The sequence below is a fragment of the Mesocricetus auratus genome, unplaced genomic scaffold, assembly GCF_017639785.1.
Source record: "Mesocricetus auratus isolate SY011 unplaced genomic scaffold, BCM_Maur_2.0 Super-Scaffold_100023, whole genome shotgun sequence".
Classification (NCBI taxonomy): Eukaryota; Metazoa; Chordata; class Mammalia; order Rodentia; family Cricetidae; genus Mesocricetus; species Mesocricetus auratus.
Genome location: NW_024429204.1, coordinates 24,267,697 through 24,294,243, shown reverse-complemented (window position 1 = coordinate 24,294,243; position 26,547 = coordinate 24,267,697). Strand labels below are relative to the sequence as shown.

The 26,547-nt window shown below is 46.6% G+C and overlaps 1 protein-coding gene across 17 annotated transcripts in view; it reads right to left on the bottom strand.

The window, feature by feature from the left end:
* Positions 1-794: 794 nt before the first annotated feature.
* Positions 795-26,547, bottom strand: part of LOC106021825 — a 207,112-nt gene continuing 181,359 nt past the window's right edge. For 9 of the 17 annotated variants that reach the window (XR_005870518.1, XR_005870522.1, XR_005870519.1 and 6 more), the window contains 4 exons: positions 9,899-9,961; positions 7,260-7,433; positions 3,611-3,712; positions 795-2,535 (listed from right to left, as the gene is read on the bottom strand). The gene's annotated coding sequence lies outside the window, so the exon portion shown is untranslated. The other 8 variants (XR_005870520.1, XR_005870533.1, XR_005870534.1 and 5 more) reach the window with 8 other exon arrangements.

Genomic DNA, 26,547 nt, shown 5'->3' with positions numbered 1-26,547 from the left:
AAGCATATCAACTGTTTCATCCATCTGTGAACCCTATGAGCTCCAATGCCAATCTGCCAATCTGCCAGTTCAGACTCACCCACTGGTGCAGTAGTGACATGAAAGTTGTGGTGGTAACCAACTACTCCCTCACTGGATTTCAGACCTACTATTATGGAATACTTGGGACACAATGCCTGAGATTTAAGATGAGTGATTTTTGTTTCTTTCTCTGTGGCCAGTCTCAGAATTTTGCACAATTCTGCTTGCTTCTTTGGCATAATCCCCAAGTTGGTTGGCTGATTTTGATGAAATATGGTATTGCTACAAAAGATGCTGTAGCTAGCTGGTTAAGTTATAAAACAAAACAAAACAAAAACTGGAAATATAGTGACTACATTCAGGGAAAACTATTTGAGGGACTGGGGAGACAGCTCAATTGGTAAAGTACTTGCACTACAAATGTAACAACCTAAGTTTGATCATCAGAACCCCTGTAAAAATCTGGGTGTGGTACATGTTTGCAATCCCAGTGCCAGGATGCCAGGTCAGGGGGATCTCTGGGGTGTGCTTGCCAGCTAGCATACCATAATTGGCAAGTGCCAGGCCCGTGGGAGACCTGGCACACACACACACACACACACATACACACACACACACACACACACACAAAGGGGGGGGGGACCCAAAACAAACCAAACAAATAAAACAAGATAGCAAGTCCTTGAGAAAAAGCATCCATGACTGTTATCAAGTCTCTCCATGTACTGCACACATGTGCATACATACAAATGAAAACACACAAATTCATTTGGTTCAAATCAAAGGTGACATACCCACTTAGCATGATAACACTTTATTAAAAAATGTGCTCCAGGATTATGACAAATTATTCCCTATACAGAGATAAGGATGAGGCAAAGATTTGCAATTTACACATTAGAAGTATGTCGGCCTTCTTGGGAAAGTTTCTAGGGGTTTGTTGTTTGTTTGTGTTTCAAAATGAATGCAATCATTCAATGTTTATTCAGTAAAATATTGACTTTTTCAAAAACAGAAAATAAAAGTCATAGAGGATTCATTCATTTATTCATTCATCAATTCATCACGCAAGCACCTATTACGAGGTAGGCACGTGACGGGAGAGAGAACAGCCATGGTCCATAGCTGAGAACTTAACTTTTGTGGAGAGAGAGTAGGTTAGCAATCATGAGGTAGACTGCATGTCTGCTGGCAGAAGAAGAAAAGAGAGCAGAGTTATGAATACAGGGAAAGTGTTCTTGGCCCAAAGATGGCTGAGAGGGTAAAAGTGCTTGATTTAACACCTGGTGACCTGAGCTGTATTCCAGAATTCACAGCAGGAGGAACAAACCAACCCCTGAAAGCTGGCTTTTTTTTTGCCCCACTTAACTTTTATTCAATCAATAATATGTGAATCTCTTCACTTACAATCAAAACATTATAATACACAGTAATTTTTAAAAGACAGTTTCTTCCCAGAAGGTTTCCATAAATATGCTTAAAACAATACTTGAACTATGTTATTTCTTTTGTGTATATGAGTGTGTGTATATGTGGGTGTTTGCCACATGTGGGCCGGTGCTTGTAAAAGTCACAAAAGGGCATTGGATCTCCTGAAGCTATATATACTGAAAGCTGGCTTTTAACCTCATCTGTGCTATAACATACAAGTACTTGTAACCACACATATACAACATACAAACAAACATGCACATACACACACAAATATACACTCAATGTACACACAAACAATAAATAGAAAGAAATTCCCATTTCATGGAAAACACAGACATCAAAACAGGCTCCCCACTAAACTCTTCCATGGCTGCCATCTTGAAGCGCCATAATTAGGACCAACAGTCAGCAGAAGGACAAATCTCTGCAGTTTGGAAGGAATTTCCATTGCTTTTTGGCTTCAGTTAGTTTGCAAAGAATTACCATAATATAAATGATCACTTGAAGTTTCCAAACACTTGACCCATAAACGGGGGTGGGGGGGGTGGGGGGTGTCTTTCTTGCTCTGTATAGCTTTTGCTTTTGGCTGTTTCCATCAACACTTGAGTTTAGACTAGGTATGGTCACCACCAAAATTGCTGTTTTGATTCAGGTTTCTAAAAATAGCCCACGGGAAGCCTAAAGTGTAAGAGGATGCTGGCTGCACACCCCTCCCAAGAGTAAAAATATGAAACGTTTGAGCTGAATTGCCTAAAAGCTGAAATTGAGCGCAAATAATGCCTTGTAGCAATAGCTGTAATTACCCATCCTAATGGAAACCTTTGAAGATAGAAGCGGTTTAGCAAGTGAGTTTAATTGAAAGTAAAATTTCCAGGCAAATATTCCATCAGACCTAGGTTGAAAGAGGACAGTCCAGCAATGATCCTGGTGGGAAGTATTGAGTATGGTGAGAGACATCCTGGCTGGGGAGGGAACGGGCTCTCTTCTTTCTTCTTCAAGCTCCCAGAATCTTTGTTTTCTGGAAAGAGTGTCTCATTTTTTTAGGGCCACTCTCATAGCTGAGAAGGTCCACACAGTCCCCTACAAAAAGCAAAACAAATTTAAAAAAGGAATCCAGGAGCCTGGTGTTGTGGTGGACACATTTAATCCTAGCACTTGCAAGGCAGAGACAGGTGGATCTCTGTGAGTTCAAGGTCAGCCTGGTCTACAAAGAGAGTTCCAGGACAGCCAGGGCTGCTATACAGAAGAAACCCCATCTTTTTTATTATTCTTTTTATTTTTTTATTTAAATTAGAAACAAGCTTGCTTTACACGTCAATCCCAGGTCTCTCTCTCTTCCCTCCTCCCCCACACTCCCACCAGTCCTCCTAGTCCTCCCCAATACCCACTCTGCTCCCCAGGGAGGGTGAGGCCCTCCATGGGGGATCTCCATAGTCTGTCATTTCATCCAGGGCAGCCATGTGTCCAGGCTGAGAAAGCATACCTCAATGTGGGATGGGCCTCAAAGATCATTTGTATGCCAGGGATAAATACTGATCTACTACCCAAGGCCCCATAGATTGCCGAGGCCTCCTTACTGACACCCACATTCAGGGGGTCTGGCACAGTCACATGATAGCTTCTCAGCCATCATCAGTCTGGGGTCCAAGAGCTCCCCCTTGTTCAGGTCAGCAGTTTCTGTGGGTTAAACCAGCCCAGTCTTGACCTCTTTGCTCATTACTCCTCCCTCTCTGTTACTGGGTTCCAGGGGTTCAGCTCAGGGTTTAGCTGTGGGTGTCTGCCTCTGCTTCCATCAGTCACTGGATGGAGGGTCTAGGTAGTCAGACATCAAGCTCATTATCAGGGAAGGCATTTAATGTAGCCTCTCCACTATTGCTTAGATTACAAGTTGGTGCCATCCTTGTAGATCTCTGGAAATCTCACCAGTTCCAGATCTCTTCTCAAAACTATAATGGCTCCCTCTATTATGGTGTCTCTTTTCTTGCTCTCCTCTATTCTTCCCCTGATTCAACCTTCCTGCTCCCCCATGTGCTCCTCTCCAAGAAACCCCAAAAAAGGAATCCAGGATTAGAAGGTCAGAGGAAGACACTGACCATCCAACACCTCATTCATTACCAGCTCTGGGCACATTGCATTCTGGGAGATGCACACTTACCTACCAACTCTGGAAGGTTCAACTGTCTTATAGAATTTCCTCCAGTCTGCTATTCAGCAGTTGCACCAAGTTACTTGGTATCTCTAAGTAGATGCTTCTCATCTGAAAAAAAAAAAATAAGACAGGCTTATTGTTAGCACCGCATATACCAGAATACTGAGGAAGGTGAAGTATGTACACAATCACTTGGTGCTCTAGACATTGTCAGGCACTATGAGATGTGTGACGAGGGCCGGTCAGGGGGACCAGGCCCTTCCTTGACACTTAGAACAGGCCCGGGAACCAGCAGCATCCTCACTGTCTTATAACCTTATATTCACAGAATTCAGGTTGGCCCAGGAGATGTTTAACAGGAGCTCCTGTGTCTGACAAGAGTCAGCTCCTGTGTCTGACACGAGTCACCTCCTAGGTGTGCGACTCTGTATCAGGTGACCACAGAGATGGACCAGGTCTTGGAAGCTCTGCCTGTGGTGAGTGGCAGAGGTGTTCTTTGTAAAAAGTGTGGCTGAGTAGAGATGTATTTTCCTGTAGAGGAAGACAGAATACTGTTCTCGGGAGCACTCGAACCCCTGATACCTAGAGTCAATCAGATACTTAAACTGCAGCTCTGGAATCAGACACTCCAGGCTTCAATTGTGGCTCTGTTTGTCAGCATTGTCTGGTAAATTTAGCAAGTTTAATAAGTTGATGCCTCCGAGCCTCCCGGTGTCTCCATTTTTAAAACTAAGATTATAAGAAGTGTCTAATATTTGAGTGTATTCTAACTCCTTTATCTCATAAACCCTCTGAGTATTTGAAATAATGACAAGGGATAGCTCAGTGATGTTAAAGTCACCCTGATAATAAATTCCAGAAATAAAATTCTTTTTTATTTGGGCACTGGGCATCGAACCCAGGGCCTTGTGCATGCTGAGCAAGCCCTCCACCATGGAACCAGACCCCAGCTTGGAAGCTGGTCTCTTACTGGTATCCATGTGTGGCCACGACACAGGTAGGCTCTTGGACGGTTGTCCGGAGACATCTATGAGACCATAGGGATGAGACATTCTCCAAGCCACCCGTCAGACAGCGAGTAGTCAACAGACTTTTAACAATTAGGTACCACTTAAAAATGAGTGTTTTCCCCTTTGGTCAGAGAGAAGATGCGTGTGGTGGGTGAGAAGGGGAAGCAGTGAGTGACCTACAGAGATAATGGCCCCTGGCAGGTCTCCCTCCCACCTGTCCTGGCACAGGGCCAGAGCGCTGCCCTTGAAACTTTCTGTATTGGGAGCATGCAGAGACACCAGCTCAGACAGCTGGAGCGGGAACGGGTCTGACGGCTGCTGCCTGGAGTGAAAAGGGTCTCAAGAACGTTAGGTTTCTAACATGAGCCGGACAGATCCATTCCCCCGGGAAATGGCAAGCGGTGGTTAACACACCGCTTGTGAACTCTGAGAATGGTTGATCGTACAGATCCGGGGAGGGCTGCTCGCACGGAGCAGGCAGTAGGCACTTCAGAAACCGGTCAAATTGAGCCTTGGACAGCAGATCAGTACCCATCCCAAGTATACGGTCTCTGGACTCCCATAGAACAATGTGAGGTGCACTCTCACCCTGAACTCTTGGGGAAGGGTCTAGGCCCTGCCCTATATGAAATGACAGACTATGGACACCCCCATGGAGGGCCTCACCCTCCCTGGGGGAAAGAGGGGATAACGGGGGGGGGGGGGGAAGGGGGAATGGCACGGGAGGAGGGGAGGGAAAGGGAGAGGGACCTCGTACTGACTTGTGAAGCAACCTTGTTTCTTATCTAAATTTAAAATGGAAAATAAAAAAAATATTAATAAAAAAAAAAGCAAAAAAAAAAAAAAAAAAAAAAGAAAACCCGATGGTTTTCAGTGGCTACTTGCCGAGAAGCCGGTCGGCCTCTGCTCTCCTGGCTTATTACAATAGTCCCAGTTCTGTGTGGGCTTAAGACAGGCAGGGATTTGCTCAAATTTGGCAATCGGAAGCACTGATCTCCAAGCAGTCACAGCAATCCTGTCACCTCTGATGGGGACAGGCTCGGAGGACACCTGCCCCAAGCTGCACAATAACACAGACTTAGGGGGATGCTCTAGGGAATTTCTGGAAAGATTTGTCTTCTCTCCTACCTGATATTTCTTGCCACTAGAGATTTTTCTGTGTCAAGCAAAGTGTCAAGAGTCAACCCACTGCTCCGACATGGTTATTATGGTAAATGCACACACCTTATCATACCAGGTGCTGGTGAGGCCACGGGGAAACAGAAACCACCGAGCATGGCTGATGGAAGTGTAAGTCAGTACAGTCATTCTGGAAAAACAGTATGACAACACTCGTGAAACTAAATGTGCCTGTGAGTTATGACTCATTCACATCACTGCAGGGTTCCCAGCGGGGGGGATTCTCCCACAGTCCCCAGCACGGGTGCGGGGTGTTCATCAGAAAACTAGACTCGCTCACCTGGCATCTACCAACAGGACACAGAAAGGGGACAGGAGATGAATGCAAGCCTGGGCCAATGGCAGGAAGAGGTAGGTCTCTCATAGGAACCCAAGGTGCCCAGAACACCCAACCTGAATTAGTATGGATTGAAATGGTTCACTGGTTATAAGCTTGATCTCCCGTGTGGTGAGCCTGAAAGGTGGGAGAAGGATAAAGAAATACCATTTTCTGATTATGACACAGTCCTTATAATCATGATGTCACAGCAACTGAGGTTGCCTGCTCTGAGCTTACACGGGACTGGACCTGTCAACAGCTACTGATGGATGGGAGAGGGTCTTAGGAGGTCCACCCCTCCCTGCGGAAGTACTGGCTGCTGATGGACTCTCAGGGACAGGGAACTGTTATCTCCAAATGAATACCTATTGGTGACATCACAGTCACATTGTAGGGTTCCATACCTGTGGTCACTCAGACGCCCTACATTAAACTGGGGGTGCCATTAAAGGAAACAATGATGACAACAGCAACAAAAGCATGAACATGGGTGAAGAGCCTGTCAGGAGCGGGGAGGGAAGGTCACAGGGGTGGGGAGAAGAGAAAATGGAGGCAAAGTTAGTGAGGACACACATACACATGGATCTAACTGTCAAACAACACATTCAATTAACGAGAGTCAAATGCTTTTCAAAGGTACGCCCGTGTTGCCTCTCACAGGTGATTCCAGTCAATCTGACAATGAGGAAGTAGGACCGTAATCCTCTGTGGCCCACATTGACTTAGGAATTGTTTTCCTCGAGTGATGCTTGGTTGGGAAGGCCAATTGTCCTGATTTAATCATTATACAGTATATGCTCATACCAAATCACATTTGAACTGGGAGAGCCGTGGGGTAAAAAGGCCTGGCCTAGAAGGGGGAAGACAGATGGGCTGGACAGCAGGTGAGACAGGCGTGTGACCCTTCGATGACTGCTTCCGCTTTGCCTGTCTCCTCCCCAGTCAGCACACCACCAAGCTAACCAGCTCTGAAAACATGTTTCTCAAGCGTCTGCCAATGCAAAGATACTGTAGTAGGAGACTGCACATTGGAAGCCATTCCTGGGGTGTATAATCTAGTTAGGAAGTCAAGACTTCAAAAGGAAGAAGATTAGGCACTACGGAAGAGTAAGGAAGAACACAACAAAACCAGACTGTCAAGGTTTACCTTAGTGTGGTCCCCATATGCTCTGGTTCACAGTGGCTTTGCGGAGAATGCTCTCAAAGCCGTATGTCAAGGGCAGTCGTAGGCTGGAGGGTGAGTGACAGCTGCCACGAGTGCTGAATGCCTGAAGCGGACAGAGGTTGGTTCTACGTGTTCAGAGCGAGCATCTTCTTGCTGCTGTAACAGAAAGGAAATAATGGAGCCTTGGAGAAGGGGTGTAGGGGTCGGGATGGTGAAGACTCTGAAAGCCAGGCGGAGGATTCTTAAATGGGAAACAGAGATACGGACCCTGCACAAAGCGGTGAGGCTGAGAGCCAAGTGTGGGGAGATGGGCTCTCAGCAGGGATCCAGGAACCACAGACCCCAACCCCCTACCACCTAACCAATTTCAAAAACCTGAGCAGGGAAGGAGCCACAAGGAGCAGAAAAGCCAGGTGTCACCTGTGGGCACTGCTGTCACCAGTCCATAATGCAGAGCCCGGGTGAGACCTCAGAATTCATTCCCTCTCAGGGATCTCGGCAGATGCCGTCCTCTGACCCTACCTTCCAGGCTGCATTAGTCTGGAGGGTCATGTCTTGCAGCAGGAAGATGCATCTCAAATTCAACCTATCTAGCTTCCCTGGACGAGTCGATCTGAAGGTCTGTAAATATGTGTATCTATCTCCATCCTTCATCTCGCTTTTTACATTAGAGCTAATACTTTCATCTGCTAGTTCTCAATCTTGTTCGCAAGGCCTTAAGTGTAGGTCGGTCTCAGGCTGTGTATAGTACCTAAATGGTGCAATGGAGCTACCAAAACGTTTGCAAAATGTGCTGACTGCCATTCATCAACTGCACGGAGTTAGCAAGTCTTGCGCAGGCTCAGGCATCCGCCTGCCAGCAAGCTTCCTGAATCATCGCTGGCAAATTGAAGGCTGAAACCTACTGACATCAAAAGGACCAAAAGGGACCCAGGGAAGTCACTTTAGGATGATGGTGCAGTATAGAGGTGCCCAACAAATTGGAGGCTGAAAACCAGCAGTGTGTAGCCTGTATTGAGTATGACTCTGCGCATATGCTGAAAGAGTAAACACTGTTGCAAAACCATGACTCATGGTCTGTCCAGCCCCTCCTCCATCCTCAGCAAACAATGTTCACTTCCACCTGAGGTCAAGTTCAAGATCCTGATTGGCAAGAAGAGTTTCCAGCGCAGCACTGGGCAGTGCTTAGAGGCTGAGCCCCACTGCACCGGGGGAGGAAATAACAAACTCACAAACTGCCTAGAAGCTTGCTACTACTAGCCTCACTTTTGACCAGGCATGGACATTCGCTAGTTGCATCAGGTAGTTTTGTTAGAGATTGGGTCTCAGGTACCCAGAGCTGGCTTCCTACACAGACCAAGGTCTGGGATCCCCCTGTCTCAAGTGCTGTAGTTACAGGCAAGAGTCACCATGTTTGGTTTTACTCAGTGCCAGGGATCGAACCTTGGATTCCATGTGTCCTAGTGAGGCAGCAACCCTGTCTACTAAACCGTATTGCTAGTCCTGAGAGTAACCGTAATTCATCCAGGGGACAGAGGTTTTGTGTAATCTTTCTATAAATCTAACAGTTAAAATTTTATATATCGTGAACAGCATGATGCTATAAGGTACCTTCATGGTGAAATGATGAAATCTAGACATTGAACATACCTATCACCTCATAGAGCTCTCATGTTTGGGAAAAGAATGTAATATCCATTTTCTAAGCATTTTTCAAGACTATAAGGCACTGAGAATTACAGCCACCGCATACCACAAGTCTCTGAACTCCCTTCTATTGGGCTGAAATGCTATCTTTTTGATCAACGCCTCACAGATCTTCACTCTACCAACAAGCCTCTACGTCTGTGAGACCAACTCCTTCCTAATAAATATGTGAGTAAGAACATGTGGTTTGTCTTCTTGTACCTGATTCAGGATGTAAACAGATATTCACACACACTGCCATGAGCATATGCTTTTAAGTCTCTGCAAATGTTTTTTTTTTTTTTTTTTTTTTTTTTTTGGTTTTTACGAGACAGGGTTTCTCTGTATTGTTTTGGAGGCTGTTGGTCCAGCCCAGCCTCGAACTCACAGAGATCCGCCTGCCTCTGCCTCCCGAGTGCTGGGATTAAAGGCGTGCGCCACCAACGCCTGGCTGTCTCTGCAAATGTTAAAGATGCCAGTGATCAGAATCAGATAGGCTCTACTACCTGCTAAGTGCTGCTTTTCGAGGCGGGCAGGCAGTGGACTCAAGAGTAGTTGGAGAAGAGGAGTGAACTGACAGACGGGTCTAGGGTGGTACAACATACATCTCAAATGTAAGCCCACTGGGGAGGGTGTTTTCTCTCCCATTCTTCCAGTGAGGAAACCCAAGACAAAAAGAAAGTCCTAGGAAATCAAATTCCAAGGTTGACCTCCTCATGGTAGATGCCACTTCTACTAGCTTTGAGTACAGAACACAGTAGAAGTCCACTCTAAAGAGAGGAAGGAGGTCCTATGAAACTGAACCCCCAGTCAGAGAGAACAACCCAAATCACTTCTTAATAACTGAATCCACAGGCGGTACGGAAGTGATCTCCAAGGAAAAAGAAATCAGCTGTAGGTGAGGAATTAAAGGTACAAAAACATGCAGTACTTACTTCCAGCAAAGTATGGAACTTAATACACGGATTCTTTCTTCCAGTCAAATACGTTTTTCCAGCCTATAAGTAAAATGACACAATTAATGCAGTCCTATCAAACATTATGTAATACTGATTTTTAAAATGTGGAAATTAGTAGTGCTCGCTCAGTCCGAGCCTGTGGATTTATGGGAATTCATATATTCTTGCATATTCTATGAGACCTCCCACTTACGTCTGTTCCTTTCTAGTTCTCTGCTATGCATATGTTTAGGGTTATTGTGCCCTGTGGAACTCTCTCTTCAGTCCACAGTTGGGCCCCAGAAAACACTCATGCAAAACAGAGTTGGCTTTCTCATCCTCCTGGGTAAAGACGAGGGATGGGCTTCATACCCAATAATAGAAAATGATGAGAAATATTTTTAAACTTTGTTCCAGAGGAAATGCATGCGGCTGGAGGGTGCTCCTTGCAGTGGGGGGAGGGGGCCTTTGCGAAGTCCTAAATGCATCACACCACAAGACAGAACATTCCCTACCCAGAAGGCAGTTTGGTCTTGCCCCACCCCCAACAGAGGCAACACTACCCCTATTTCTAGTTCCATTTGTTAATTTGGCATACGGGTTAAAACTCCACACAAAATAGAAGCCTATGTTATGTTTAAGAGGAGCAGAAACAAGGAATGAGAGCAGGCAGTTTGAAAGGGACAGGAAAACATCAAAGGCTGTCTGTAAAAGTATGACAGATCCACAAAAAGTCGTATGGAGACACACCCCTTGGCCCAGCAATTGCACTCCTAGGTATGTACATACTACAGTAAATATAAGCCATGAGAACACTTGTGCATGAACCTCCCAGGGTAGCCTATTCTTAGAAAAAGAAAATAGCCCAGAGGTGGCTAACTGATGAGAAAATAAAGCAAGATATAGTTACAAATGGAACCTTCTTCCATTATGTTAAAAGAATGAAGTCCACGTGCTTGTGCAACATGACTGAGCCTTGAAAAGCCATGCTAAGTGGAAGAGGCCAGCCCCAAAGGGTAGGATTCTACTTACAGACAATGACTCCAGTGGACCAGTCCACCAATACAGGAAGCACCCTGGGGTAGACAGAGGTACAGGAACTTGGTAGCTAAAGCGCACAGACTTGCTTTTTTAGGAAACAAATATGTTGGAGGATTGGTAAATTCCATGGTATGTGACTTCTGTCTAAATAAAGCTGTTTTAAAGGAACATGCTTATGGAGGCAGGGGTAATAGGTGGAAAGCCATAGCAGTGTCCCTGCAGAGGAGATTTAATGGGACAATTGCTTGGTATTGTGGCCTAAGACCTCCATGTCCCCAGGGAACAGAGATGGCTCCAGTAAATTCTCTTTCCCATGAGAGGACTCTGGGATTTGTTTCCTTTCCCAGGGGGCCCTTCCCTCTCTCTGGAGTCGAAAACTCAGCTAGTTCTATCCCTCTAACCTTGATCTCAGCTTCTTTTGTAAGGCTGATGGCCTCCTTGAGTGTGGCATTGTGTTTAGCAGAGTATACAATGAGGAGTTGGAAAGAACCAAAGAAACTTCTAGGAGGATGGGATTTATTTTATCTTATAGGTTACACAACCCATCATCAAGGGAAGCCAAGGCAGGAATCTGAAGCAGTTTAGCATGATTAATAAAACCCAGAGACAGACACTGGGGTTAAGACTGAACATCAGAGAAGCAAAGCAGCCAGCCACAAGAGAGTTCTCACCTCTACCCAATGCTAAAATTGAAGGGGCGATCCACCCAGCCTCAGACTATTCACGACTGCACTACTCCTCACCAAACCTCAGACAGCACTGAGCTCCTGTGTCCTCCTGCCTTAAATTCCTCTCTAGTGCTGGGATTAAAGGCGTGGGATCAAAAGTGTTGAGATCTCCTTTGTGTGAGCTCTGTTTCTCTTTTAGACTGATTCACACTGGTGTAGCCCAGGGTGTCCTGAACTAACACGGATCTGTCTGCCTCTGCCTCCAAAGTGCTGGGATTAATGGCGTATACAACCACTGTCTGGTCTCTATGGCTGTGGCTAGCTTTGCACTCTGATCTCCGGGCAAGCTTTATTTGTTAGATCATAAACAAAATCTACTACTACTCAGCTGGGTTTCTTATACAACCCAGGCCACTGTGCCCAGGGAAGGCGTGCCTACCACGTCAATCATCAATCAAGACAATCTCTCCCGTCTTGAGATTTTGAGAGGCTGGTCTAATCTGGCTGCCTCTTCCAAGGCACTTCTAGGTTGTGTCAAGACAGTATAAACTAAGAAGCACACGTGCTTTGGCTGGTAAGTGGGGACTGCTCTGCATTAATTCACTCGTACTGTGCATCTTTCTGAAGGATGCATTGGAAGTCTGGTTTCACAGTGGAGAACCCTGGCAGATGGGACAGACACATTCCTGTTTTGGAAGGAAGGCTCATCGGGCAAGTCATCATCCACCCAAGAGTACCGATGCTCCATTAGTAAGGTACTTGCATAGGGGACCACTAGATTACGAGGAGCTGTGCAGTCCTGCACCACGACTTGGATGAGGATTAGGTTCCCACACCCTCATCTATCCAGCAGCTAAACAGGACTCCAAGCATACTGAGAGATTAGGAAATGGATTTGCAGCTGGGCAGAAGATTTCTTTTATGTGCAAGGTTGTATGTGTGTGTTTGTGCATGTGTGTGTGTGTGTGTGTGTGTGTGTGTGTGTGTGTGTGTGTGTGTTGTGTGTTGGGGGTAACCTTTTGTGGGAGCTGTGAGAATCAACCTCAGGTCAGAAAGTATCTGCCAACTGTACCCTTCCCCATACACCAGATGGGAAGACTTAGTTATCAGGATCTGAACACCCTTCTGAAAGGCTAACAAGAAAGAATTTAAGCAGTGGTGGATACTAAGATGCAGGGTAGAAAACACATTTGCAACACGTAATGTGGTACAGAGAAACAGTAATTAGCCGACTTTCAGGTCACCATACCTTGAAGGGGGAGCACACGCCCTTCCATGTGCCCCTGAATGCAGACTGCCACCAGAGCAATCCATGACTTTCCGCCTCTTGTTTGTAACCCCAAGGTCGAACTGTACCTTTTAAATTGGCTACAATGTCTCTTCAGGCCCCCCCCCCATACACACACACACTAAAGAAGTCTTTGGGGCCTCTGTGGCTGTAGAGTTCCAGCCCCTGGAGCAGTAGAGAGGAAAGGTGTTGGAGCCGGACAGAGTGTTGGCCCTCCCCCGCTCTGTGCCCTCTTGAAAGTTATTTGTTGTCTGCTGGCATCAGGATCAATAGTATCCCTCACCAGCAGCAGGGACAGCGGCAGACGGTCTGTTCTATGGGGAAGGCCACAGAGAATTTACAAAGCATTTAGAAGCTGTGCCTGGGGAGAGAGGCTCGCTATGAACAGAGGGGCCTTGGTGGTCTGACTGCCCTTAGCTGGAAGGGTAAGGTGAGGGTGTTTGACTCTTACAGGGGCGAAGAAGGTGAGACAGATCAAAAGACCAACAGGAAACTCCGGCATGCGGTGGCACCCTGAGAGCAAGTGCCTGCACATGGACAGAGCATATGTTGGATTTTCATCTGGAGGGACATGAATAGGGGCAGGGGCAGGAACGCAGGCCACCAAGAGAGACACTCTGCATGCCATGGATTTCCATCAAAATGCCCCTGAACTGTGGAATGTTGAAGTCTCCTTCTGACTTCAGGTGTTGGGGGTCTAGACTGGATACAGGAGGAACATGTATGGTATGGTATAAGACAGAATCTATTTCAGACGCTTCCCCAAAGGCAGGCTTGGGAGCCTGAAGAGGCTACTAGGTGGTCGGCAGTCTCAGGAAACCACCATTCAAGACGCCTCTGAGCACCAACTCTCAGCCCCAACCAGAAAATTTTCTCAAAGAGCACTGGGTGAGCCCACAGCAAGGCATCCTGGGACTTCTCTTCAGGCTATGAGTGTTACCGTTAACAGAGAAATACCCTTATGAAGTACACAGCAAACACAATGAATATCCACATATGATACATTTATATCCCTAAACACACTGTCTGGTTATATACATGTACACATGCACCGGTACACACACACACACACACACACACACACACACACACACACACACACACACCGTTTTCAGTTACTTCTCATACAAGCTATACAGTAACACTAATACAACCCCATATCCCAGGTAAAGAGCCCCAGGCATGGAAGAAATGAGAGTTTGGCCTGTGGTCATTTCTGATCAATGGCAGAGGACAGCTAAACAGGTAGCTACCTGAACTCAGAAATACAGGTCTACTTTCGAGGAGCAATACAGTAAGCCTATGGTGGGACCTCACAAGCCTGGAATTCCTAGATCCTGGCTCTTCTCCTCCTCCTATGCACAACACCCTTTCTTCACTCTCGAGTGGCTAGCATAGCCCCTCAGAGTTCACATCCTTGCCCCAAATCTCAATGTCGCACTGCAGCTAGCTACTCAGCAGAACTCAGGCCAGTGAAAGGTTTATCACTCTTGCTGGATTTTGTTCCCTTGCCCCACAAAAGCCAGCTATTTCCTTCAACTTGGTATCAGTCAGGCCAGGAATTTTCCTTTTTCCCTGTAATCCATTGTGTGTGAAAAGATCAGAGGGTCCTGTGGCTGCAAGGACAGAGCCAGATTGGCTGGGGGGAGATAGAGGCTGGCTGCCCTAGCCTTGTCCTATGGCCCCTCTGAAATGACTCAGTCAGTCCTTACGCTGGTACAGTTCTACCTACTACTAAGGGAGAGCAGGGACAGCAGGACACCCATCACAACAACTACTCAGGACAATTGTCATCAACCGAGAGTCTCATCTCTGTATGAAAGGCACCTAAGAATCTTACACTACTTTACTGTGTCTCCTAAACCCACCGCATGCAGTCCACTGGCAAGGGACAGCACCTGTTTCCCAGAGCAACATTTCCAGTAAAACAATCCCTTCTACAAGATGGGGTGGTGGCAACATCAGAGGACATGCCACGTCATTTTCACGTCACAGATAAAATACTAGGGCTTCTGAAACCAGTATGGATCAACGGAAATATAGTACTGTGTGTGCCCAGTGTGGGTTGTAGTAGATAAAATGATGGCCACGTAACAACGCCCACATTGCAATCCCTCAAATCTGTGAATATCAGGTTACACAGCAGAACGGGAATTGAGGCTGCAAATCGAGTTAGAGTCGTTGACTTGTTTGGAATAAAGAGATGATTCTAGATTATTTTGGTGGGCCCAGTTACCATCAGAAGGACTTTCAAAAAAAGAAAGAAAGAGTGAAGGGGCTGGGGAATGTAGCTCAGTAGGTAGAGCACCACACACAGAGCCCGGAGATTAATCACCAGAACCAAATATCTGAGCATAGTGGCAGCCAGCACTGGGGAGGTGGGAACAGGGGAACACAAAGGTCAAGGGCGCATGCTACCAAGTGCTAACTCTTCACTCCCATCAGCTGGTCAGTTCGGTGTTGGCTGAAGCAAGCTGGGCTTGTGGAGACGTGGCTCTGCATCTACGTCACGCTCCCAGCGCCAACGGCACATTGTTACCATCATCAGGAGATTTACAGGAGAAAGTTTCCACACATTCCATTCTCCACTTGGGTCATACGACCAAGAACTTCCCATAAAGCACAAGCCCAAAGCCCAGGAATAAAAGTATGTTCTATACAAACAAGGTATGCCATCACGTCAAAGGCACGGATGCATAGTTTTACAAGGGAGGGTTGCAGAATTGCAACAAACATTTCAAGCTACCAAAGACAATCAGCATCCCCTGTTACAGATGAGGAAGCTGGAGCAGAATCATTTAGAATCTCACCCAGATCTTACCACTAGTACACAAGGGAGCTAAGACTGGAAGTTCTGATGGTCAGTCTTAATTGTCAATCACACGAGTCCTAGAATCGCCAAGAAAATAGGCTTCCGGGCATACCTGTGGGGAATTATCTTGACTACAGTAATTGAGGTGGGGTGATCCATCCCTTGTGGTTGGCACCATCACTGAGGGGTTAGGAACATGGACCAAATGAAAAGAAGAAATGGCAAGAGGAGAATACCATTCATCGCTCTCTATTTCTTGACTGTAGATGCAATGTGACCAGCTGCTGCTTCAAGGTCTCATTGCTGGGACTTCCCTCCTCTGATGGACTGTGACCCTGAACTGTGAATAAACCCATTCTCTAGCAAATTGCTTTTGCCAAAGCACTTCCATCGAAGCGATGGATGAAGAAACTAAGACAGAGGCGAGTAGGTAGCTGTAGAATGAGGGTTAAGAACTTACATCTGCTAATGAGCAGGGTTAAAGCTGTGTGACACGACACGCTATTGAGTCTGGGCAGGCTGCAGCGCTCTGGGCTGCAAAGATTCTCAGCAGCAAAGGAACAATACTCCAAGAGAGAGCAAACCCATGGAGACGCAGCCAACTTGAGCTGTTGCTTTCAGCGAGACCACATTCTCTCTTCCAGGCCTGGGGCCAAGAAGGTTCTGTGGCTTTCCAGGGATGACTGTACAGCAAGCCCAGCATCCAGGCTGAGTCAGCTACCCATGGCTGTCACAAGGCCAGACGGCCTTCTTTCCCCATCTTCAGGGACTGAATCTGCTGCTAAGGTAGCCTGCTTTGTAAGAGGCCAACACCTCTGTTCTTTGACAGCTGGAGGCCAGAATGAGGTAAGGAGGTAAGGGAAAGGTTGGGGAAGAAAACTGGAATTATGGAAAGAAGGAGAGCTGTCCCTGAGTACCGGGAAGCAGATGTAGAAAGAAATGAAGCCTAGAGTGAAGTAACCCTCAGAGGCAGACCTTACCGAGAATGGTATTTCAGAGTACCTAGTTGGGTTTCCTGGAAAGGATTTAAAAGCCTATCTGGGGCCTCCTTAGAAAGCCTACAGGGTGGGAGGCAGCAGCGTCTCCACATGAGAAAGCAGCCAGTGTCACAAAACCAAAAATACCTAGAGATCTTTAAGACTGTGGCTTGGGTCAGGGTCACCCAAAATCTTTACAAACAGTCAGTGGCTACTGTGACTTAAGCCCTAAGGCTGAACCAAAGGGCAGGGGATCTCCTGTGAGTCCTGCAGGGACTGGACCTTATTCCTGCTCCCTGTCAAGCTGAGTGAAGGCCATCCCATACCAGGTGGCTTTGTCCCTTCCGTCTACTCTTACCAAAGAAGGATGTGGCATCATCATACTTAAAAATGAGAATTCCTAAAGGGCAGTTGGCCCTCTCTGCTTACATACTATAACCCATCGATTCGGCTCACAAACATCCTCTACAGGATAAACTGCATTTGTTCCCATGTTGGCCAATGCTCAGTGAAGCTAGTTTGCTTATAGTCGCCAGCTAAAGAGCCCAGAGTTCAATTCAGATCTACTAGATTCCCAAACTCTGGTTCCTTATGTTTCACCAGGCTCCAACTCTGCATGCAGTGCAGAGACTGAAAGAGAGATGGCCCTTTGATTCACGTATCATCTACTTGCAAACTTGTTGCTGCTGAGAAGACACTAGAACATAATAGAGGGCTTAAGTGTGAGCATCCCAGAGTGTCCTTGAGAGCATCCCCTAGTAAACTTAAGAGCATCCCCTAGTCAACTTGAGAGCATCCTGGAGCCAACTTGAGAACATCTTGGCATCAACTTGGGGTTCTGAATCTTGCTTTTGCTACTTCCCATCTAGACTGAAGGGTGGAACACAGCAGTTAACCTCTCTTTCTAAGTTTGCACATCTGTAAAATGAATGCTGTGATAGTAACTATACTGCAACAAGGATAAAATAAATTGGTCAAAATGAAGAATTTACCATAGTGTCAAGCACATAGTATGAAAACGTACTATTGTGTTCTGTTTTGTTGCTGTGACTTCAGTAGTCAAAATTGACTTTATCCTTTCCAAGGTTTAATTGTAATGGAGGAAGACAGGAATGAAACAAAAGCAAATGAATATATCATTGTAAATTAAGCTGTGAAGACAAAAGTGGCATTATCAAGATGAAGAATAAGAATTTCAGCATCTGTTCCCCACAGGAAGGTCACTTTGAACAACATTCAAACACAAAGGCTAAGGAATCCCAGAGAAAGGTTAAAGCATCTGGGTGGAACCAAAAAATAAGAAGACACATTTAAAATAGTATGAGGGCTAGCTCTATACTGTCCCATATCAAGCCTCCTCCCTCATGACCCTGGAAGGTGTTGTTGCCCTTCACTTGAAGGGAAGAGAGTAAAGAACCCTGTATTTGACACAGATGCCAACACCTGTCCACCCTAATTCCACTCCCAGGCCAAGTTCTACAAATCCAGGCTATAGGTTATAGGCAATGAAAATCCCCTGATGAAATTCAATGTAGAATGAACCCACATAGACTCTGGATTTAGTTCTCACTCTGTGATCCAGGTCTTAGACCCTACCCATTGACTCAGACATTAGGCTTAGACACAGAGTCCTAAGACACTAGGCTCCAGGGTGGCCCCTCCAAACTCAAGGCACAGGCCCACCTGCCCAATCATTCAGGCACCAGGGCATGCCATCATATTCACAGTTGCAGCAGTAATCCTGTCCCTCATCTTTACCAGCCAGCACACCCCAATTCTGGATTTGGATGAGCTGGTCAGTAGATGCCTTAATTTGCTAAAGCTAACCTATAAAAAAATGTAAGCATGCTTACCCCTTCAAACAGACTCACATCAACACAAGACTGCAAGGATCGTGAATACTTAGGGAGACCATTAAAGAAACACATCTCAAGGAAATGGATATCCATGAGTTGCCTGACAAAGAATTCAAAAATAACTGTCTTGAAGAAGTTCTGTGAAGCACAAAACACTACAGCTACACTACTGCATGATATCATGAAAAAAGTAAACAAAGACAAAAAACATTAACAACAACAACAGAACCAAACAGAAATGTTACCACCAATACATTATGACCAAGCTGAAAAATCCATAGCAAACTTGGCCAACTAGGAAAAGGAATCAGCGAACTCAAAGTCAGGGCATTAGAAACTAGTTGGGAGCAAAACAACGAAAGAGTACAAAAAAACCTTCCAATAAACCATCAAGTAAAAGAGAGTAAGGCCTGATAACAGCTTGCTGAATGAAAAAAAAAAAGTTATAGAAAACATTTCAAAAGTGGAAAGGGAAAATAAACATCAAGCCCACTCCCAAAGACCCCCCAATCTGACTATTGTTGAAGAGATCTCAGTGGAGACACATTATAATCAAATTCTCAGAAACCACAGATGTAGAAGTCTGACAGCAATAGAGAAAGCTCGCTTGTCATAGACAGGTGAACTGACATAAGAATATCTGCAGATCTATCAGCAGAAATGCTGAAAATTAAAAGAGTGTGAGATGACAGATTCAAAGTACTGAAAGAACAAGTGCCAATCAAATACCTGAAAGCTATCGTTCAGAAATGGAGGGCACAGAAAAGCTTTCCTAGACAGACAAAAGAGGGGGGGGGTAACCCAGCACCAGGCTTGTCTTAAAAAAAAAAGTGTTAAAGGAAGCCCTTCAAGTTTACATAAAAGGACACTAACTGATAGCGCAAAGACACATGAATGCAGAACTCACAATAGAAGTAAGGAAATGGTCAAGTTCAGAAAAATATGGCAATGGTGGTATCTAAGTCACTTTCAACTCAAGGATACAGTCTGCAAAACTAAAATATAAGATAACTATAGCGTTAATTCTTCATCAGTGGACACACAATAGTAGCGATCATAGTTATCACCAACAGCAAAACGTGGTGGGAAAGAGCGTCAGCTTTGTAATAAGCAGCTGAGGCTGCCATCAACTTAAAACAGACTTTGTGATAAAATGGGAAACACAAAGAAAAATCCCACAGTGGCTAGATCCGCCGAGAGGGAGAGTAAAAGCAAGCCACACAAATAAGCACGTCTTATAAAATCACAAAGAAGACCGTGTGAGAAGAAGGCAGGAATGAAACCACAAGGAAACGGGAAAAACAACACAATTGCAACAGCAAGCCCTAGCCTATCAGTGGTTACGTTAGATACAAATAGATTAAACTGTCCAATCAAATAAAGGCTAGCTGGATGGCTAGAGATGAGATCCAGTTATGCTAAGTAAGGCTACCTCAGCCAGACATGGTGGCTCAAACCTGTAATCCAAGCATTCCTGAAGTGGAGAAAGTAAGACCCTATTACAAAAGAAGGAGGAGGAGGAAAAAAAAGATGATCATTAAGGACACAGAGAGGCTAAAAGGTGATTCAAATAGTGACCAAAAACTGATAGACAGGGGACAAGAACGCTCACAGCCACAGAGCCAGACAGAGGAGAAGGTGGACCAGAGTGCACAGACTTCACAGACATAAACACACATGACAGGATCAGAGCCAGAAGTCAGAGAGATGATGGGAGTTGAGAACACAAGACGCATCTTCATGCTTTTGAGGATCAACACCTGACACTAGGGGTGGGGGCGTGTCAAGGGTGATCAGGTCTGATTTGTGGATGGGGTGATGATATCAAGAGCTGTGGTTACGATCCCGAAGCTGACAGGGAGCTCCTGGTTACATTTAAGTTGAGGAGGGGCATGATCAGACCTGAACTTTTAGTATCTGGACTTGGTCATTGGGAAAAAATGTGAGAGTTGTCATAATGGAGTAAGATAAAAACCTCAATGCCCCCCAAATAAGGCCTGAGCAAGGGAGAGAGGAGAGACAGGAGGAAACAGAGATGTGGGGGTCACCAGGAAGGAAGCAGAGGCAGGAACTGCTGATGGGAAGGGTCCCGGAAGACAGAAAACCACTTCTTCCTTTTGATGAAGCAAGATTATTACTTGAGAGCAGAGCTGGGCAGAATAAGACTTCCCAAAAACCAGGAAGGAAAGAGCCCTGAGTTTGAGCCTACAATAGAAATCAGACTCCCCAAGCATGTAGTCCACTGTGTCCATGATGGTAGCCAATCTGCAGTGGGTTTTTTCCTCAGAACAGGTCTCTGGGGACCTCATAAAGTCCTTTCCTTCAGAAAGGGTGTGATGTTGCCTCCTCATACTGTAGACAAAGAAACTGAGGTTGAAAGGGGACCCCTTGGCAAATATCACAAGGAATGAAAGCTGTGCTCAAAGCCAGGGCCTTCCGTGCAGAGGCTGCCTGAATTAGGAAAGGTGAAGCAGAGATCAGAGGAAGAATAAACTCCATGGCCACCCTCCCGTCCTGGCAGTACCTTCCCTCCTAACAAAAGGCATGGGACTCCAAGGTGCAGTCACCCTGTGACTGTGTCCAGACAACTCCCTCCCCTTCCAGGACAAAGCAAAAGGCAGCAAGTTCTAGGAAGCTGACTTGGGGAGCACATCCAGGCATGCCAATAGCTTGGTCTCAGTTGGTACAGGATCTGAGCTCCCCTACCCTACCGACCCATAGCCCAGAAACCCAGGCGTTGTCCATGCATCAGGGGATTGCCTGCTTATTCCTAGAAGGGGAGGTCCCCACAAAGGCCATGGCTCTGTCTCCACCCAAAACTGGCCAGCACCACCACACACTCCCTTCTTCCTTCCTCATTCTCCTCTGCCTAATCGCTATCAGTGCATTCCAAAATGCAAAAGTCTCCAAAGGGCCCGCTTCTGACAGGGCGGCCTATCAGGCGTGGTTGTTGTTAAGAGATGAAGGCCAGCTGATGCTTGCAACAGCATCAGCTGGCCACCCCTGGGCGGCAAGGCCGTCCCACCCTCCCTGCCAGCCCAGCACACGGAGGTCTGGCGGCCAGTGAAAAGAAAAGCGCCTATCTCTGACTCCTCAGAGCCCCTGATAAGAAATGTCATCCCTTGCTGGGTAATATTACTCTACCAGATAACGATCTCTATCTCCTCCGACATATGGCCAGCTACAGAACACAGGGCCTGCTGGAGCAGGAGAATTTATTTGCTTAAGCTGCAAACCTTGGGCGGTCGGAGAAGTTCACTGAGCAGAAGAAGAGGCAAATTGTAACCTCTTCTGACCCGGCCTTGGGATGCCTCCCTGAGAAAGGCAGGAATCTCTGCTCCACATACAATAAGCACTTTCACCTCTCTCTGTCTCCAAAGGGCACCTGCGCTAGCGATAGCATAGCTCCTCCTCCCGGGACCTCCAAGGATGCATCTTTAAGTCTTTTCTCACAGAGGAGGAAATTGAGATTCAACAAGGGTAAGTAACATGGCCAAGGTCACCCAGCAGCCATAGCAGAGCGTAGGCTCAGACCCCAACAGTTCTGACTCACCAGCACACGGTCAGATGGGGAGGTTAATCCGGGCTTCCGAGTTGGCTCTGCTCCAGCGGCTAAATTAATCGATTAAGTCAGATGTGCCTGACTTAACCGGCAATGTCAGCTCCACACTGCAACCTCAAAGGTCCATTTCAACTCATTCCTTGCTCCTGGTCTCTCTGCAGCCCAGGAGGATGAAGGAGCCTTGCTGAGGCAAGATTCTCCTCAAGGAGGGGAAGGGTAGTCAGGGGTGGGACCAGAAGAGGGAGAAAGGACTTAGACACCAGCTTCGTGCATGCAGGAGTGAAAGGTAGGGGGGAAACCCTCTCTTCTCTGTTCATTCATTCATTCTTCATCCATTAAGTCTATTATGTGTCTGTTCTGGCTTGGCCCTGGGAATACCACTGTATCTGTAAGTGACGCCGGATTAGACTTCATGTCATGTCTGGTGAGCTAGGAGTGACTGACAGGTCAGCAAAAAGGCAGAAATAACAGAACATACAAAGGGGACTTAGACCTGCAGTAGATGCCACAGCTGATCCGGGGGCGGTGACTGTGTATTAATGAATGAGCAGCTGTTAGTCAACGTCAACACTCTGCTAGTCGATACCCTGCTTTCAAAAGAGAAGCCAACACTGCTAAAGGTTGATGTTGTCCTTTGCTAGAACAGTGTTCCCCATCAGTTTCATTATCCCATTAGTAGCTACGAATGAGCAATTTTAATGCATAGATAACAATTATACCTATTACATATTACATACATGCTCTACATGCCCCTTGTCTAAGTCTAAATTCAATTCATATATACTCATATACGTATCTTTTTCGGCTTGTTCTTTTAAGAAGCCATATAGCGTCCCATTTTACAAAGGTGCCCCAATTTAACTACTACAACTATGAAAACTGAAGAGGGAAGTTAACCGGCATTGAGCTGGGTAATCTCCAGGAGGTACTTCAGTTCCTTAGGGTGCTAACCTGGAGGACACATGACATTAACAGATCCCCCCAAAGGTCTGGACCGTCCCCTTTGTGACGTGACATCTTTCTTTTGTCCACTTGGAAGTAAGTAGATGCAGAAAACAGCAACAAATTAAGTGTCATGGGGGGACCCTTATGAAAAAAAAAAGTACTAACATGTGTTAGGGGTGATTGGCTCATTCTAATTTCTGGCTTTTACTCCTGTCATGTAACCTACATGTCAGACAATTTGGGGACCTCAGCTTACCCAGTGGCAAAGGGAAATACGAATGAGGCTTTCAGGCAAGGACCCTATTTGAGGTCAAGCTGTAAGTTTGAAGGCCACACCAAAGACATTATTTAAACTGCTGTCTGGGCCTCCAGGAAGCCCAGAAAGTGAATCAACTGTTGTCTTCCATGAATTTTCACACAGGGGAGGGAGAGATTAAGGAGCAGTCATGCCGGCCACATGAAAGCTGTCCCCAGGCCCACCGCACGGGTGGCAGCGAGGGGTCCAGGTGGGGCCAGTGATAGGGCAGGAGCACAGGGTGTGGCAGAGGGCTGTCCATGGAGACATTCAGATAGGCTACACTATCTGGGAACAATAGAACCGTTGTCCTGGACCTGAATCTGACAAGAGGGGATAAGACCCCCCGGAAACCTAACCCCAGATAACTGACTAAGGCGGCCTCAACTCACCAGTCCAAGCCTGTCTACTGTTTCATTTATGCCATTCATTCATGCACTTTCCAGTGTGTATGAAACGCATACCAAGAATTGCGTTAGAAGGTGGAGATGTGGCGATGAATGGGACTTTCACTCCCCACCCTCAGGAAGCACAAAGATAAGAATGGCTAATAAGAGGACTTGTATTCTGGCACAGTGCTGGAATACAATGAGAATAACAAACCCAGCTGCAAAGACACTGTGCTTGGGGTTTCTGACTTGCCATCTCAAAGCCCTGTGGTCCTATCACTGTGAGAATACGCATTCCACGTTGACAACACGGCCACACAGTTGAGAGGTAGGCTACACAGACAGACGTGCCTAAGGACAGCGAGAGTTGGTGTGTCATAGCCACTGGGTCCTGTGCTGAGCCGAGGTCCTCAAGTTTGCTTGCTTTCACAGTGACCAATTAATGATTCAGATTAGTATGCAGGCTGGACCTGGCTTTGTCTGCCAGGAGCTGGGTCAGTTACTTTACCTTCTCTGAGCCTGGGGTCATCTCTAAAACAGATTTTACAGCCCTTCATTTATTCAGCAGAAATTCACAAGTCATCTACCATGGTCGAGAGAATCACCTCCCCCCCCCCCAAAAAGTTTGGGAAGGTCTTTGTAGGAAGATGTTACTTAAGCTCTGTGGGTACACACACATGTGCATATGCATAGGAGCATGCTAATAAATAACTCCGCTAACCACTTCCCATGTGCTAGACACTGTTTAAGGGAGAAGTTGTTTTGCCAGGCGCTGCTCATTTCCCTTTAATGTCCCTGGAAGGAAGACTTAAATACCCACCCCAACCAAAGGGAGGCAGAGCTTCCCTGACTCACCGTGCAGTGGCAACTCACCAGGTTCAAAGCCCAGCAGGCTGTCAGGTACTGCAGCCCAGACTCGGTGGGCTCAGGACGGCCACTGTGTTCAGTACCACACTCTGTAGACCTCACGGTTATCATGAACACTCAGTAAGAAGCAAAGCATGGGCAGGCTGGGAGGAGACAGAGGCATAGGCACCCCAACATGGTTTACCCTGTGGGGACAATAAAGGGACATGGCAACCTCTCTTCTCTAGTGTCTGAAGAAGTGAATCCTGAGTGATTCATTTCTGCGCAGTTTTCCCTGCAGAGAATAGCCACAAGTCTCCCGTCCTCTTCCAAGGCTTTAAATTTGCAACATTGTTAAAAATTCTGCTCTCCCCTCAGGCCAAGAAAAAAGACCCACACACAGGCAGGTCTTTGAGGGTTCCCTCATCCATTTTACCAGTCTCTTACCAGAACACACCCTCCTGCTTTCTGAGCAAGGTACAAATTAACAATGGGAGGGAGAGTGGAACAGCCGGTAAAGCAGAGAAGGAACCAGTGGTCCACTAGATGACTCTTGCTTTGATCACCTTTCTTAGTGGCTCTCCTACACTCCACACCGGCCGCAGAAGGAGCCAGTGCCAAGGAACGCCTTCTGGGGCGTCCCTTTGTCTCCTTCGACATAGAACATGGAGACATACTCTTAGGATTTGGACCCAGATGCCAGCATCTCTATGGGCAGCTGTTCTTCGTAGGTGGATGATGGATGGATTGATGTGAGGTAAGGAGGGAGAGAAAGGACAAGAGTAGTTCAAGAGTTTATGCTCAGAGAAACGGAAATCTGTTTTCTTTCTTTTTTTGGGGGGGGTGATTCAAGACAGGGTTTCTCTGTGTAGCTTTGGAGCCTGTCCTAGAATGCATTCTGTAGACCAGGCCGGCCTCAAATTCAGAGAGATCCGCCTGCCTCTGCCTCCCGAGTGCTGGGATTAAAGGCGTGCACCACCAATGCCCGACTAGAAATCTATTTGTATTTCTGCCTAGCGAAAGGCAGAAGTAGAAATAAAAGGGGGACATGGATCAAAAAGAGTAGGCATTTATAGGATCTAGGAAGAAACACTATAAAGCACCATACAGTAAATGAAAAAGAATGAGACATGCACACACACACACACACACACACACACACACACACACACACACACACACGTGTGCGCGCACACACACGCACACAACCCTCCAAGAATCACGACTGACAGGAAGAATGAGCAGGGTAAAACGTCTGTTCCTTCCAGTTGTGAGTGCTGTAGAGTTTTGGGAGCGGCTACCACCACTGGGGTGGACTTGGGGACCAGCCCGTAGGAAATGAGCTCTGAGTTCCTTCTCAGGCCTAGGTCTTCCAATACAGGAAGGCAAGCCATGCCCTCCTTCTAGGTCTCGAGGCATCTTGTGATGAGGCTCCCGCGCTGACTATGCTGTACTTGCTTCCTTGAAAATACTTGTTCTGCTTTCAAAAGCTAATGAGTTTTGCAGCTTTCCTCCTTCCTAGCTCTAGCTGCCGGCGACCCGTGAAGGACAACCTATGAACGCTGCGTCACAGGGCACTGGCCACCTGTAGGATTCACCCACAGAACATTTTACTGCATAACAAAATCCAAAAATTATTTCATAACCCAAGAGAGAGATAGAGGACGGGCAGGCCCCTCTGAAGAAGGTCTCTACCACCTGTTGAGCTGCCACCCCTCCCCATCCTAAACAACCTCAATCTAGGAAAGAAAAGGTCCATGATGGTCCATGTAACCTTGGACTGGAGCCCTGAGGGTTATCCTGGGCCCAGAGCAAAGTGTGGTTCTATGAGAAGCGGCACAGTCAATAAAGGCCCAGCATTCCCAACCCCTAAGCCCTAAAATGTTCCGTAGTCCAAAATGCACTGAGGGACAACATGACGACACAATTGGGAAGACCCCCACCAGAAACCTCACCTCCCCTGCCCC